The following is a 13,093-nucleotide window of genomic DNA, read 5'->3' on the forward strand; positions in this document are numbered from 1 at the left end:
ACCCAAATCCTATAAAACGGCCCCACCCTTATCTCCCTTCCCTGACTCTCTTTTCGGACTCAGCCCGCCTGCACCCAGGTGATTAAAAAGCTTTATTGCTCACACAAAGCCTGTTTGGTGGTCTCTTCACATGGATGTGCATGACACTAGCTACATGATTTCTAGTAACAGTCCTGAAAGTTACAGGAATTACAGACCTGGGATGTTCTGAATGACAAAAACTTATAGTAGGAAGTCATGAGAGGCCCTTGTATGTGCAATACCTACTTCTGCTAAACTCTATATTCCAAGATGCTACAGGAGTTTCTTGGTAAACAATCCTAATAGTCTTATATTCAGATCATGATCTAAACAAAATAGCCAGTTATATTATATGAACATTACGACTCAGCTAACTTTCCATGTTATTTGCTAAAGCTTATAAGTGCCACTTTCCCCTTTTAAAACACTCTTTTAGTATAATTCATGTACTTTAAGCTCATAATTTTATCATCTTTCACTGTGAAATTAGGTCATTTTTCTGCAAAGAATGTGTTCTATCTGCACTGATGTTGGGGTTAGGAAAGTTTCCATATGCTAAAAATGTTGGTGGTTTTGATTTCACTTATCAGCTTCTTGAAGGATGCTTGGCCATAGTAAAGTTTTCTTCGTGGTCAACGAAGGAATCATTTTTCTGTGTGCTACTATGTTGACAGTTGCCTGTGATAACATACAACTCTTGAAGCCAGGTGTCATATTTGATAAAGGACTGGTATCGACAATATATAAATACTCTCGTAATTCAATAAACAAAAAGTCCAATTAAAAATTGACAAAAGATTTTAACAGACACTTCACCAAAGAAGATATGTGGAGGGCAAATAAATGCATTACTAATAAAAATTATTAGTCATAAGGGAAATGCAATACGCATATTAGGATGCCAAAAAATTTAAAAACCTGACAGCATCAAGTTCTGGCAAAAATGTGGTACAACTGCAACTCTCACGCATTGCTGGTGGGAATGCAGAATGATACAGCTACTTTGAAAAACAATTTAGTGGTTTGTTATAAAACTAAAGACACACTTATGACTCAGCAATTCTGTTCCTAGGTGTTTATTTACCCAAGAGAAATGAAAACATACGTCCATACAAAAACTTGTACATGGATGTTCACAGCAGCATTATTCATAACAGCCAAAAAGTGGAAACCACTAAAGTCTATCAACTGATGAATGGATAAACAAACTGTGGTATACCCACACAATGGAATGCTAACTGGCAATAAAAATAAACAAACTACTGATACATGCAATGATGTGGATTAATCTCAAATGTATTATAATAAGTGAAAGAAATGAGACTCAAATGGTTATATGCCATGTGATTCCATTTACATAATATTGATATGGTTTGGCTATGTCCCCACTCAAAATCTCATCTTGAAATGTAATCCCCCAAATCACCATAATCCTCACGTTTTCAGGGTGGGACCAGGTGGAGGTAATTGGATCATGGGGGTGGTTCCCTCCATGCTGTCCTCATGATAGTGAATGAGTCTCAGGAGATCTGATGGTTTTATAAGTGTCTAGCATTTCTCCTGCTGGCACTTACTCTGTCCTGCCACCCTGTGAAGAAGGTGCCTGCTTCTCCTTTGCCTTCTGCCATGATTTTAAGCTTCCTGAGGCCTCCCCAGCAATGGGGAACTGTGAGGCAATTAAACCTCTTTCCTTTGTAAATTATCCAGTCTCGAGTATTTCTTCATAGCAATGTGAGAATGGACTAATAAAGACATTCTGGAAAAGGTAAAATTATTGGAACAGGCCGGGCGCGGTGGCTCAAGCCTGTAATCCCAGCACTTTGGGAGGCCGAGACAGGCGGATCACAAGGTCAGGAGATCGAGACCATCCTGGCTAACATGGTGAAACCCTGTTACTAAAAATACAAAAAACTAGCCGGGCGAGGTGGCGGGCGCCTATAGTCCCAGCTACTCGGGAGGCTGAGGCAGGAGAATGGCGGGAACCCGGGAGGCAGAGCTTGCAGTGAGCTGAGATCCGGCCACTGCACTCCAGCCTGGGTAACAGAGCAAGACTCTGCCTCAAAAAAAAAAAAAAAAATTATTGAAACAGAAAACAGATCAGTGGTTTGCCAGGGGCTGGTGGAGGGGGAGAAGATTGACTATAAAAGGGCATTTTTTTGAATGATTAAAGTGTTCTATATCTTGATTGTGGTGATGGTTACATAACTCTATGTGTTTGCAAGAATAAAAAAGCTTTTACTCTATGTAAATTATACTTCAATAAACCCGACTAAAAAAAAGTACACATAAATTTGAACATAGACTGATCTGACACACCATGCTTTTCTGAATTTGAATTGCAGTATGCGAAGGCTCTAGTACTAAAATTCTGACAATATGCATTCCTAGATGAATGTTTCAAGCAAGCACTTTGCAGGATAATTTCAATTTATTAAGGTGGAAGACGGACCAATGGTACTAGATATAACATTTAGTTCTGAATTACAGTATCCAGACATGGCTACCTGTGTTTGGTCTAGATTTGATTAAAATAAATCTGGCCCCATTATGGTGCCATTTATTCCTTCCTCGAAACCCAGCCAGCCATGGCATCATTAGGATCTTAATAAGCCCTCTGGGGTTTCCATACTTGAATCTTAGACTGTTTAATAGATATTTTAGGCCTTTGAGATGGTCCCTGAGCACTACTGATGAGAAAGTCACCAGGAGAAAAAATTTCAACATGTTTACTCATGATTGCAACCAATTGAATGGCTCTTAGCCAGTGACTTTGTAAGGTAAGTGATGAGTGGAAGAGTGACCATGCAATAGATATGGTATTTCATCTAATATTTATGATTTTTATGTGTCTTAATCCTATTTATAACTGCATTCATTACAAAATACCTTGGGAATTTGTACAAAATAAGTAGGATAAAGCACCGAACATTTTAATTTTCACCTAAAGATATAAATTATATTGTATTTCAATATGCAGTTTCCATAATTTTACTTTGTGTGAGATAAATTTAAATGTATGTAATCCCTTTCCTTTGATTACAATTCCTTGACAAATCTGTACAATTAATTTCCTCAGCCTTAACTGATGCCTCCTCCAGATCCATTTAATATTTAATAAAGACTCAGGTTTTAATCTCTTGAATCTTTACTCTTTCTGACAAAGTTACTCTGGCTAGAACAATGGCATCAGCACTAGTCTAGCACTTTGGAATCATGCTGCTGTTCCCAGCCAGACTGAAAGAGGTAATAGGACAGGCCAAGATTGAGAACCCACCTACCAGCCTGGTCAGACTCACTAATAAGAAACTCGTTTTTCATTTGGGAAACAGAAGTAGACCTCTCTCTGTTTACTAGTCTCTTAGATTTTGCAGTAAATCTCTAGATTTCTGGCTGAATTAGTCAGAGAAGCTCTTTGAAGCCAAAGAGTTTTAGTGTTTAGGAATAACAACGTCTGACAGTGAGAAAAGAGGGGAGATAGGAGCTAATATGTACTTTTTTTTTGTTTTTGAGATGGAGTTTCATTCTGTCGCCCAGGCTGGAACGCAGAGTGCGGTGGCGCAATCTTGGCTCACTGCAACATCCACCTCCTGGGCTCAAGTGATTCTCCTGCTTCAACCTCTAGAGTAGCTGGGACTACAGGCGCCCACCACTCTGCCTGGCTAATTAAATATGCAAATTTTTGAACTAGGGCTCAGTTTGTGCATTCTTTAATCTAAAACAGCCATTATTTTTTGCCTTTGCTAGTTGTATTAGAGTTCTCCAGAGAAACAGAACCAGTAGGGTGTGTGTGTGTTTACGTGTGTATAATAAATACAGCATAAAGACATATGAGAAAAGATTTTTTAGGGAAATAGCTCACAAAATTATAGAGGCTGAGAAGGCCAATGATTGGCCACCTGCAAGCTGGAGGGCCAGGGAAGCTGGTAGTAGGGCTCAGTCCAAGTCTGAAGGTCTCAGAACCAGAGAAACTAATGATGTAACTCTCACTGCATGGCCAAAAGCCTGAGAACATGGAGCTGAGAGGGTACACTGATTTAAGTTCTGGAGTCCAAAGGAACGTGGAGTTCTAATGCTTAAAGTCAGGAGAAAAAGGGTGTCCCTGCTCCAAAAGAGAGAGAAAGAAAATATTCCTTTTCTCTTTGTTCTATCTGGGCCTCAGCCAATTGGATAGTGTCCACTGAAATTGGGTAAGGGCAGATCTTCCTTACTTGGTCTACTGATTCAAATCTCAGTCTCTTCTGGAAATACTCTCACAGACACAACACAGAAGTAATGTGTTATCAGCTGTCTGGGCATCCCTTAATCTAGTCAAGATGACACCCAAAATTAACCATCACACTGATTGACTCTCAGATAAAATGTTTGAATTTTCATAAGTACACTTGATTTTTAAAATGGCAACCCACATTCTGTGTCAAGAGCTTTAACTTACTTTTCTCATAAGAAAAATTTGTTTATACTCTAGACAAATTATTGGGTCCAGGAGTTAGTCTACTATTTTATTGAGTGCCTATTATATGTCAAGCATTATTAGGCACTGTGTGGGTGGAGGGAGAAGGTGGACAGGGGAGGAAAATTTGTTTTTACTTTAGACATGTTTTTGGGTCCAGGAGTTAGTCTACTCTCTTATTGAGTACCTATTATATATTAAGCATTATTAGGCACTGTGTGGGTGGAGGGAGAAGTTGGAGAGGGGGAGATAAAAAATTATCAATACTTAGTTCCTAGATCCAAATATCTATTAGTAGGTGAAACAGTTGCATCTATTAATATATTAAGAATTTTTGCCGGGTGCGGTGGCTCAAGCCTGTAATCCCAGCACTTTGGGAGGCCGAGACGGGCGGATCACGAGGTCAGGAGATGGAGACCATCCTGGCTAACACGGTGAAACCCCATCTCTACTAAAAACTACAAAAAACTAGCCGGGCGACGTGGCGGCGCCTGTAGTCCCAGCTACCCGGGAGGCTGAGGCAGGAGAATGGTGTGAACCCGGGAGGCGGAGCTTGCAGTGAGCTGAGATCTGGCCACTCCAGCCTGGGTGACAGAGCTAGACTACGTCTCAAAAAAAAAAAAAAAAAAAAAAAGAATTTTTGTTCTTGTGAAACTTAGTTTGAGGCCACTAGAGAGAATAGTTTTGTTACGTTTTAGGTGATTAGATAGTACTTTACTTACAGTATTTAGAGATTCAACAGTTCCGGAGCACCTTAAACATTGAGAGTCTCACTGGCCACCATAGTGAAGTGAGAAATGGTCTTCGCTTTGAGTTTGTGGTAGAGCTGGCCATCTGTATCTGTATTCGTGGATATGGAACCTGCAGATATAGTGGGCCTACTTTTTCTATCAGTGATTGGTTGAGTATCTGTAAATTTTGGTGTCTGTAGGGGGGTCCTCAGACCAATCCCTTGTGGATAGACAGCAAATTGTATGTGGATGCCTTTAAGAGTACTTGCTTTGGAGTAAAGCAGATTATTGGATTTGAATCTCAGATCTACAATTTATCAGCTGATGTGACCTTGGATGAATTATTTAATTTCTCTATACCTAGAATTCTCATTTATAAAAATGGTTTAATAGCAATATTGCATTGGGGTAATTTGTGAATTATATACATAAATACATCTAAAAGCATTAACTTAGTGCCTGGTACAGGTAAGTAATCAATAAAGGTAAGTTATTACTATTATTATTACATTTGCCCTAGGGAGCTAGACCCATAGGGAAAGAACTTGAAAACAGAAAATAACATACAAATGATAATATACCAGTGAATATCACAGGAAGAGCTATATACTTTGGAGTGATAAAACAACCTCCAATCAAATCCAAAACATGTTTCCATTACTCCCAAACCCTATTGCATAGTCTCAAGTGGGTGTACAGATTATTCCGGGCTCTCAGTCTAAACCCATAAATTTCTTGGAATTCAGCACTTGAGATCCAAAAGTAAACAATAGATTGAGCAAGGTCCTAGACAGAAAAGGCAGTTTTTGTGGCAGGGCCTGGTTTATACTTAAGTGATTACAAATTTTCCTTGACAGCCTGTAGCAGGAGTGGCTCTCCTGCAGAATTCCAAGGGAAATATTCTCTGGACAGTCCTTATTTGCCTTTAGCGTAGGCCACTACCTACATAGTTTAATTTTAGAGAAAGCTGCTTCAGGTTTTATTTTCCCAGATGTCTGATGTCTAAAATCTTAACAGGCTATTTATTTTAGTGATTTTTTTTTCTTCCCCAGCTGTAAGGCAAAAATCCCTTGTGGGGAGAGGAAAGTCAAGGTTCAATGCTTTGCTGGCCCACTCTTACTCTCCACCTCACTGTAGTGAAGCTGCTACCTGCATACCCCAACCCTTGAATCTAGACTGTTTTGTTTGTGTCTCTGCTTCTTGTGGCTGTATCTGGTTCCTACTCTTGGTTGTAAATTCCTCCAGGGCAGGAATATGTCAAAAGACTTTGCAGTATATTGGTTCACCTTTACCCTCATTACCTCTGCAATGATTTGAATGTCCCCTTCAAAATTCAAGTTGAAATTTGTCATTGTAATAGTATGAAGAGGTGGGACCTTTAGGAAATGATTAGGTCATGAATGAGTTAATTCCATTATCACAGGAGGGTTAGTTATTTCAGGAGTCAATTGGGCTCACATACCCACCCCAGTGTGAGGCCCTCCATCATGTTTTGACACAACAACAATGCCCTCTGTCTTGGACTTCCCAGCCTTCAGAACTACAAGCCAAACAAATCTCTTTTTCGTTATAAATCTACCAGTCTGTAGTATTTGGTTATAGCAGCAGAAAATTGACCATGACAACCCATACCATAAACCTGTGTAGCAAATGCAACATCAAAAGTAGGTGAATAGTAAATTATTGTTGTTGATTTCTATGATCTGGTTTATCTTCCCACAATCCTTACCGGTGTTCTCTAGTATTTTTTCAGGGCCATAAATTGTGAAGGGGACTGTGATTGTAGTAGACAATTCTAGGCCTTCTGGAACCATCACGAAAGGCAACATACGACTGTGCTAATCAAAAAGGAAAAAAAAATCCCTAAACAATCTCAGAAACTGATCTTTCGTGGTCAAAAATCTCAGATATAGAAGATTAGATTTACTAAATTTAGAAAGAGTTCTGGTTTTGTTCCCCCCCCATCACAAAAATTATCCAGTAAAATCTATGCTTACTTTGGGTAGATTTGCAACAAGGCACGTTCACAGGTTATTTCAATAACCTGCTAGGCTGTTGAGTACTCAGAGTCCCTGGAAATAAGTCATTAGCAGTGGAAAACTGCTTTTTAGAATTTTCTAAAACAAATCCATGGGGTTTTGATCTGCTAAACTCGAATGTAGACAACAGCAGCCTTATTTCCCTTTTATTTATTTTTATTTTTATTTTTAATTTTTTTTTTGAGACGGAGTCTCACTCTGTCGCCCAGGTTGGAGTGCAGTGGAGCGATCTCAGCTCACTGCAAGCTCCGCCTCCCGGGTTCACGCCATTCTCCTGCCTCAGCCTCCCGAGTAGTTGGGACTACAGGCGCCCGCCACCACGCCCAGCTAATTTTTTTAAAGTTTATAGTAGACACAGGGCTTAACCGTGTTAGCCAGGATGGTCTCGATATCCTGACCTCGTGATCCGTCCGCCTCGGCCTCCCAAAGTGCTGGGATTACAGGCGTAAGCCACCGCGCCCGGCCTTCCCTACTTTCATAACCTAATTTACTTCGCTGTATCTGTGGGCTTAAGAGTTTAGTGTGCTCGGTTAAAAAATACATTAAAAAAAAGTCATTTTTCATTTCTACGAACCAGCCCCACCCCGGCGCTTCTCGGGATCCAGCCCCGCCTCCGTCCAGCCTGGCTCCGCCCCGCCCCATTAGGGCCGCGCCTTGGCAGCCTGCGGCTAACTTGGTCCGGAAGAAGCGAGGCGGACCTTCCGGCGTTTGAAAAACTTCCGGCGGGAACCGGAAGGTGCGGTGGCACACACGGAATCCCGGGTCTTCTGACGTGCCGGGCGGGAAGGTGAGTTGTGCGTGCACCTTGGCGGTCGTCTATGCGGGTTCTCAAGAGCCCAGCGCCCGGGCTCCGATATCTTTGGGACCATTAAAAAAGTTCTGAGCGCTCATTTGGGCAATAACACCCCTTTTTTAAAAGTGAGAAGTTCATTGCATCTTAGTGTCAGCGGTCTCTTACAACCTACCACCCGAAAACCCCTCCTAGCTACCTCGTGACACCTCCTTTCAGCCAAATTGCTGCAGCTCTTAGCGCCTAACAGACATGGAAAAGCCTGGGCAAACCTGAATTTTTTTTTTTTTTTTTTTGAGACGGAGTGTCGCTCTTGCCCAGGCTGGAGTGCAGTGGCGCGATCTCGGCTCACTGCAAACTCCGCCTCCCGGGTTCACGCCGTTCTCCTGCCTCAGCCTCCCGAATAGCTGCGACTACAGGCGCCCGCCACCACGCCCGGCTAATTTACGTGGATTGTTTTTGTACCTAAAATTATCGGAGGTGGGAGAGGAAGCACCCTTTTCACGGTCATGGTGGCCCTGTCTGAATCAACTGCACCTTCTGTAGTGCGCCTGGCATCTAGGAGGCGCTCAGTAACCGGAGGAAAGGAATGAATTGGCAACTCTGTAGGCAACTTTCCTCGAACCCCTGACGTGACATGTCGTTAACATAATGTGTGTGGAATGGAAAACCAGACTAGTCTCGGTATTCCAGGCACAGGGCTATAGTCCTTTGCCACATATCTTTCCCCTTTGAGTAAACTGTTTCACCTCATTGGGTCTCAGGTTTCTGAATATAGCAGGACTATCTGATGTCAAAGGTTCTTTCAGCTCTAGTATTTTGTTTTTGTGACTTGGGAATCTGCTAATATTCATCACTCTGTTGATCCTTCAGGGAAAGGATCTTCAGGGAGAGGTTTAGGTGCCTCTTAAGAAATTGTCCTCTTTTGTTCGCCTTCTTGAATTAAAATTTTTTTTCCCCAATTTTAATTTAGTATTCGTTCGTGTGCACGTCCTTTTGCCCCTTACTCCTGATTTTCAGTCGTCCTAGTTTAGTGGCTCTTCCCTTAGTAACATCATAGCAACCTCCAAATTATTGATTTGGAATATGCTCATGTGCCCACAGTGATTAAGATAGTTTGAAAGGAGGGAAAAATCCCAAGTCACTGAAGAATAGGAATGTTCTTATGTGCTATCATTTCTTCAGAAAGAGATGGGTGCAATGTTTGGCATTGCCTAAGAGTGGTGGAAAATAAATGTATATTCCTCTGTAGAGACCATATTTGTACATATTATGTTCATTTAATAGTTGTAGGGCATCTGTTAAGTGCTGGGCTCTGCGATATGAAAGTGAATAAGTCACATGCATTTCCTTCTTTCATGGTATTTACTCTCTTGACAGCAATGCGGGCAATAAACAAGTAAAATAAAAGAATAATTATAGATTATGTTATAACCTACTACTGTATACAGGAAGTAAATAGGCTCCTTTTAAAATATAACTGAGAAACCTATTTTAGGCCTAAAACGTTAAGATCTAAGGGACGCAAGGCGCCAGCCAATTGACAAGCAGGGGGAGGAATACTCCAGGCAGAGAGAACCTGAGGTGGGAAGGAATGTTGTGACAAGAGCTGAGGAGCTCCAGCAAGTAGTAAAGGTGGTTAGAAAGGTGGGTAGGCTCAGTCCGACAGGGCCTTTTTGAAGGCAGTCATAAAAAATGTGGCTTGATTCTAAGTGAAGGATGGGGTGGGAAGTAATTCGGTGTTTCTAAAGCATTTTCTAAATCATCTTGAGTTGATAAGTGGAGAATGAGTTGCAAGGGCAAGAGTGGAAGCAGGGAGGGCAGTTAAGAGGCTAGTGTAGTAGTTCAAGTGAGGGAGGTTGAGGACTGAAGACTCACTGAAGATTGTGAAGATTCAAGACATATTTTGGAGGAAGATCGTATGTGACTTACTAATAGTCTGGATATGGGAGATGAAAGAAAAAAAGATTTGCAACATTTTGACTTAGCAAATGGAACTTCGTAGGATGATAATATGTTCATTTTCTTGATTATAGTGTTGTGTTTACATATGTCAAAACTTACCAAATTTGTACACTTTAAACATATGCAGTGTATTGCATGTCAGTTATATGTCAATGAAGCTGTTAAAAAATCTTCTGGCCAGGCGCCGTGGCTCACACTTGTAATGCCAGCACTTCAGGAGGCCGAGGCAGGCAGATCACCTGAGGTCAGGAATTTGAGACCAGCCTGGCCAATGTGACGAAGCCCCCCCACCCCGTCTCTACTAAAAATGCAAAAATTAGCTGGGTGTGGTGGTGCATGCCTCTAATCCTGGTTACTCAGGAGGCTAAGGCAGGAGAATTGCTTGAACCCAGAAGGCGGGGGTTGCAGTGAGCTGAGATCACTCCAGGCTGAGTGACAGAATGAGACCGTCTCAAAAAAAAATTTTTTTTTTTAAGGTTCTGGCTTCGCAAATAGGTGGATGCCACTTATTGAGATGGCAAGGACTGCAATAGGAACAGGGTTTTAGAGCAAGAAATGGTCATCAAGAGTTCTATTGTGGATGTGTTAAGTTTAGTTAACTGTGAGACATCTAAATAGTTTCAGAGACAGGCGGTTATTATGGAAATCTGAATGTTAAAGGCAAGGTTTGGGATGGAGGGATTAGGATTGTTAATAAGTAGGTGACATCGGTGTGTAAAACTATGGAGATGGATGAGGTTTTGGTTAATCTAACAGGTTTTATGATACAAAGTAAGAGGACATGGGAATAGTGGAGATGGAGAAACAGGCCTCAAGAATATTGGTGTTTAAACTGGAGAATACATACTCCTGGGGGTGTACCTGTCATAGGTAGTTTTTAAGACATCATCTCCAAGTCTTCAGCTTTTGTATGTATTCTTTCTAAATCTGATATGCTTGAAATTGGCTTGTGTGTTCATGCAGATTCTGCTTTCCCATCTTTCCTTTTACATTCATATTTTTTCCATTTGTGAAAAGAAATATTACAACTTACTCATCTTTCCATGGTATATTGCTTTCAGGGTGCCTAATAAAGAGGCAGTTGGAAATATTTGATTCAGGGGAGCCTTCTTTAAGGATAATGGTTAAGCAAAAGCATAAGCCTGCCAAGGGTTTGCCTGTCCCTACTTTAAACACATTTCTGTTAAGGCTGAAGTGTGGAGATAGAATTGGTGTATGGTAGCCTGTGTGGGAATGTTCTGAATTCAGGCATATTGTAGAATGCGGTGGTAAGAGTGATTGTAAGGTGATCTGGGTGGGTGGGTTTGATGGGAAGCTTAGCACCTTCAAGTTTTTACTCTTGGATTGGTTAGATTCTCCAGAGAAAAGCCTTCCCATTCTTCTCCTTAGAGGGCCCTATTTTGGGATCTTAGTGGCAGAAGACTAGGGTTCTCTGCCTTTAGCATTCAGTCTGTATGGTCCCCATGCCCACAGTCTAGAGACTGTTTCATTAATACCTTCTCCAGAGAATAAAGTTGTAGACTTTTTCCTGGGGCAGTTGCCTAATAGAATGAAGTGAGGTAGGACACCTAGAGATATTCCTTTGTCAGTTTACACACAGCCCTAACCCCTTTCACCTTTTAGTTCCAAAGGTATCAGCTACTGCTTCATGTGAATTTTTTTGTTTTATTTTTTGAGAATACTGCAGGGTAAATTGGCTTGGTTTCTCAAATGCCCCCACTACTGGCTTGGGATTTTAATTTTTATGTGTTGCAATCTGTTAGTCTTTTTGGTTTTGGAATTTGAGGGGTAATATTTAGGAAAACCTCCATTTTCCCATCTCCACTCAAGAGTATGAAAAGAATCACCTTGGCCGGGCACAGTGGCTCAAGCCTGTAATCCCAGCACTTTGGGAGGCTGAGACGGGCGGATCACGAGGTCAGGAGATTGACACCATCCTGGCTAACACGGTGAAACCCCGTCTCTACTAAAAAATACAAAAAAAAAAACTAGCGGTGGTGGGCGCCTATAGCCCCAGCTACATGGGAGGCTGAGGCAGGGGAATGGCGTGAACTCGGGAGGCGGAGCTTGCAGTGAGCTGAGATCTGGCCACTGCACTCCAGCGTGGGCGATAGAGCGAGACACCGTCTCAAAAAAAAAAAAAAAAAAAAAGACTCACCTTTGTTTCTGGGTTCATTTGTAGTTTTATTTTGTACATTTTAAACTATTAGTTATTAGGGAATAAATTTTTGTTAATGGCGTGGAGGTAGTAATTAAACTCCTTTTTTACTTCTAGAGGAATAGGTAGGTGTCTCAATACCATTTATTGAATAATCAATTTTTGCCCTGCCCTGATTTGAAATACCACCCTTGTCATACACTAATTTCCTGCGTTCTTATTTTGTTGTGGTAAGATACACATAATATAAAAATCACAATTATCTGTTCTTTCATGATCAATGTCTAAAAAGTGCTAATTTGTGAAAAGATGACCTTTATAACCTAATATGCCAAAAAGAGAGTGAAGGGAAAGATGGAAGATTTTCCTGTCTACTTCCTGCAGACTGGTTTCCTGTTGTTCTGTTGGTTCCCTCTGAGCACTATTTTGCCCAATCATTGTGCACTTACTGGACTGAGTTGAGCTATAGCTGCTGGGAGAACATACTCCCTTTTGTGACAACCCTTTAGTATTTCCATGAGAGATTACTTCCTCTTCTAAGTGGATGTTAGAACCAGAGGCATTATAACATATGACTGGGTCAGAAACTTGTTTGAAGGGTTCCAAACATGTCAGAGTCTAGTGCAGTCCTTATGGTTTGGCATACATTCTTTAGGTAATTAATCTTAACAGCTAAAGTAATTTTATTTACTTTCCTGTATTATGTGATGTCTCTGGTTATTTGTCTTAACTTTTTTTTACAGCTTGGCTTTCGAATTTGGTAAATAGTTTTTAGTCACTTAGTGATTAATCATTTTATTTAAGTTTAATGAGCTTTTATTATAAGGGAATGGTTATCTTGTTTTAAGAATAACCTGGCTGTGGCCGGGCGCGGTGGCTCAAGCCTGTAATCCCAGCACTTTGGGAGGCCGAGACGGGCGGATCATGAGGTCAGGAGAT

The 13,093-nt window shown here is 41.1% G+C and overlaps 1 protein-coding gene across 1 annotated transcript in view; it reads left to right on the forward strand.

Annotated features, from left to right (window-relative positions):
• The first annotated feature begins 6,771 nt into the window (after nt 1–6,771).
• The window catches only part of SRBD1 (S1 RNA binding domain 1), a 238,751-nt gene continuing 232,429 nt past the window's right edge, over nt 6,772–13,093 (forward strand). Inside the window, exons 1-2 of the mRNA XM_011935886.1 lie at nt 6,772–6,866; nt 7,819–8,028. The gene's annotated coding sequence lies outside the window, so the exon portion shown is untranslated. The remainder of the gene's footprint in view (nt 6,867–7,818; nt 8,029–13,093) is intronic.

This window comes from Colobus angolensis, unplaced genomic scaffold (assembly GCF_000951035.1).
Source record: "Colobus angolensis palliatus isolate OR3802 unplaced genomic scaffold, Cang.pa_1.0 Scaffold15, whole genome shotgun sequence".
In the NCBI taxonomy this organism is placed as follows: domain Eukaryota; kingdom Metazoa; phylum Chordata; class Mammalia; order Primates; family Cercopithecidae; genus Colobus; species Colobus angolensis.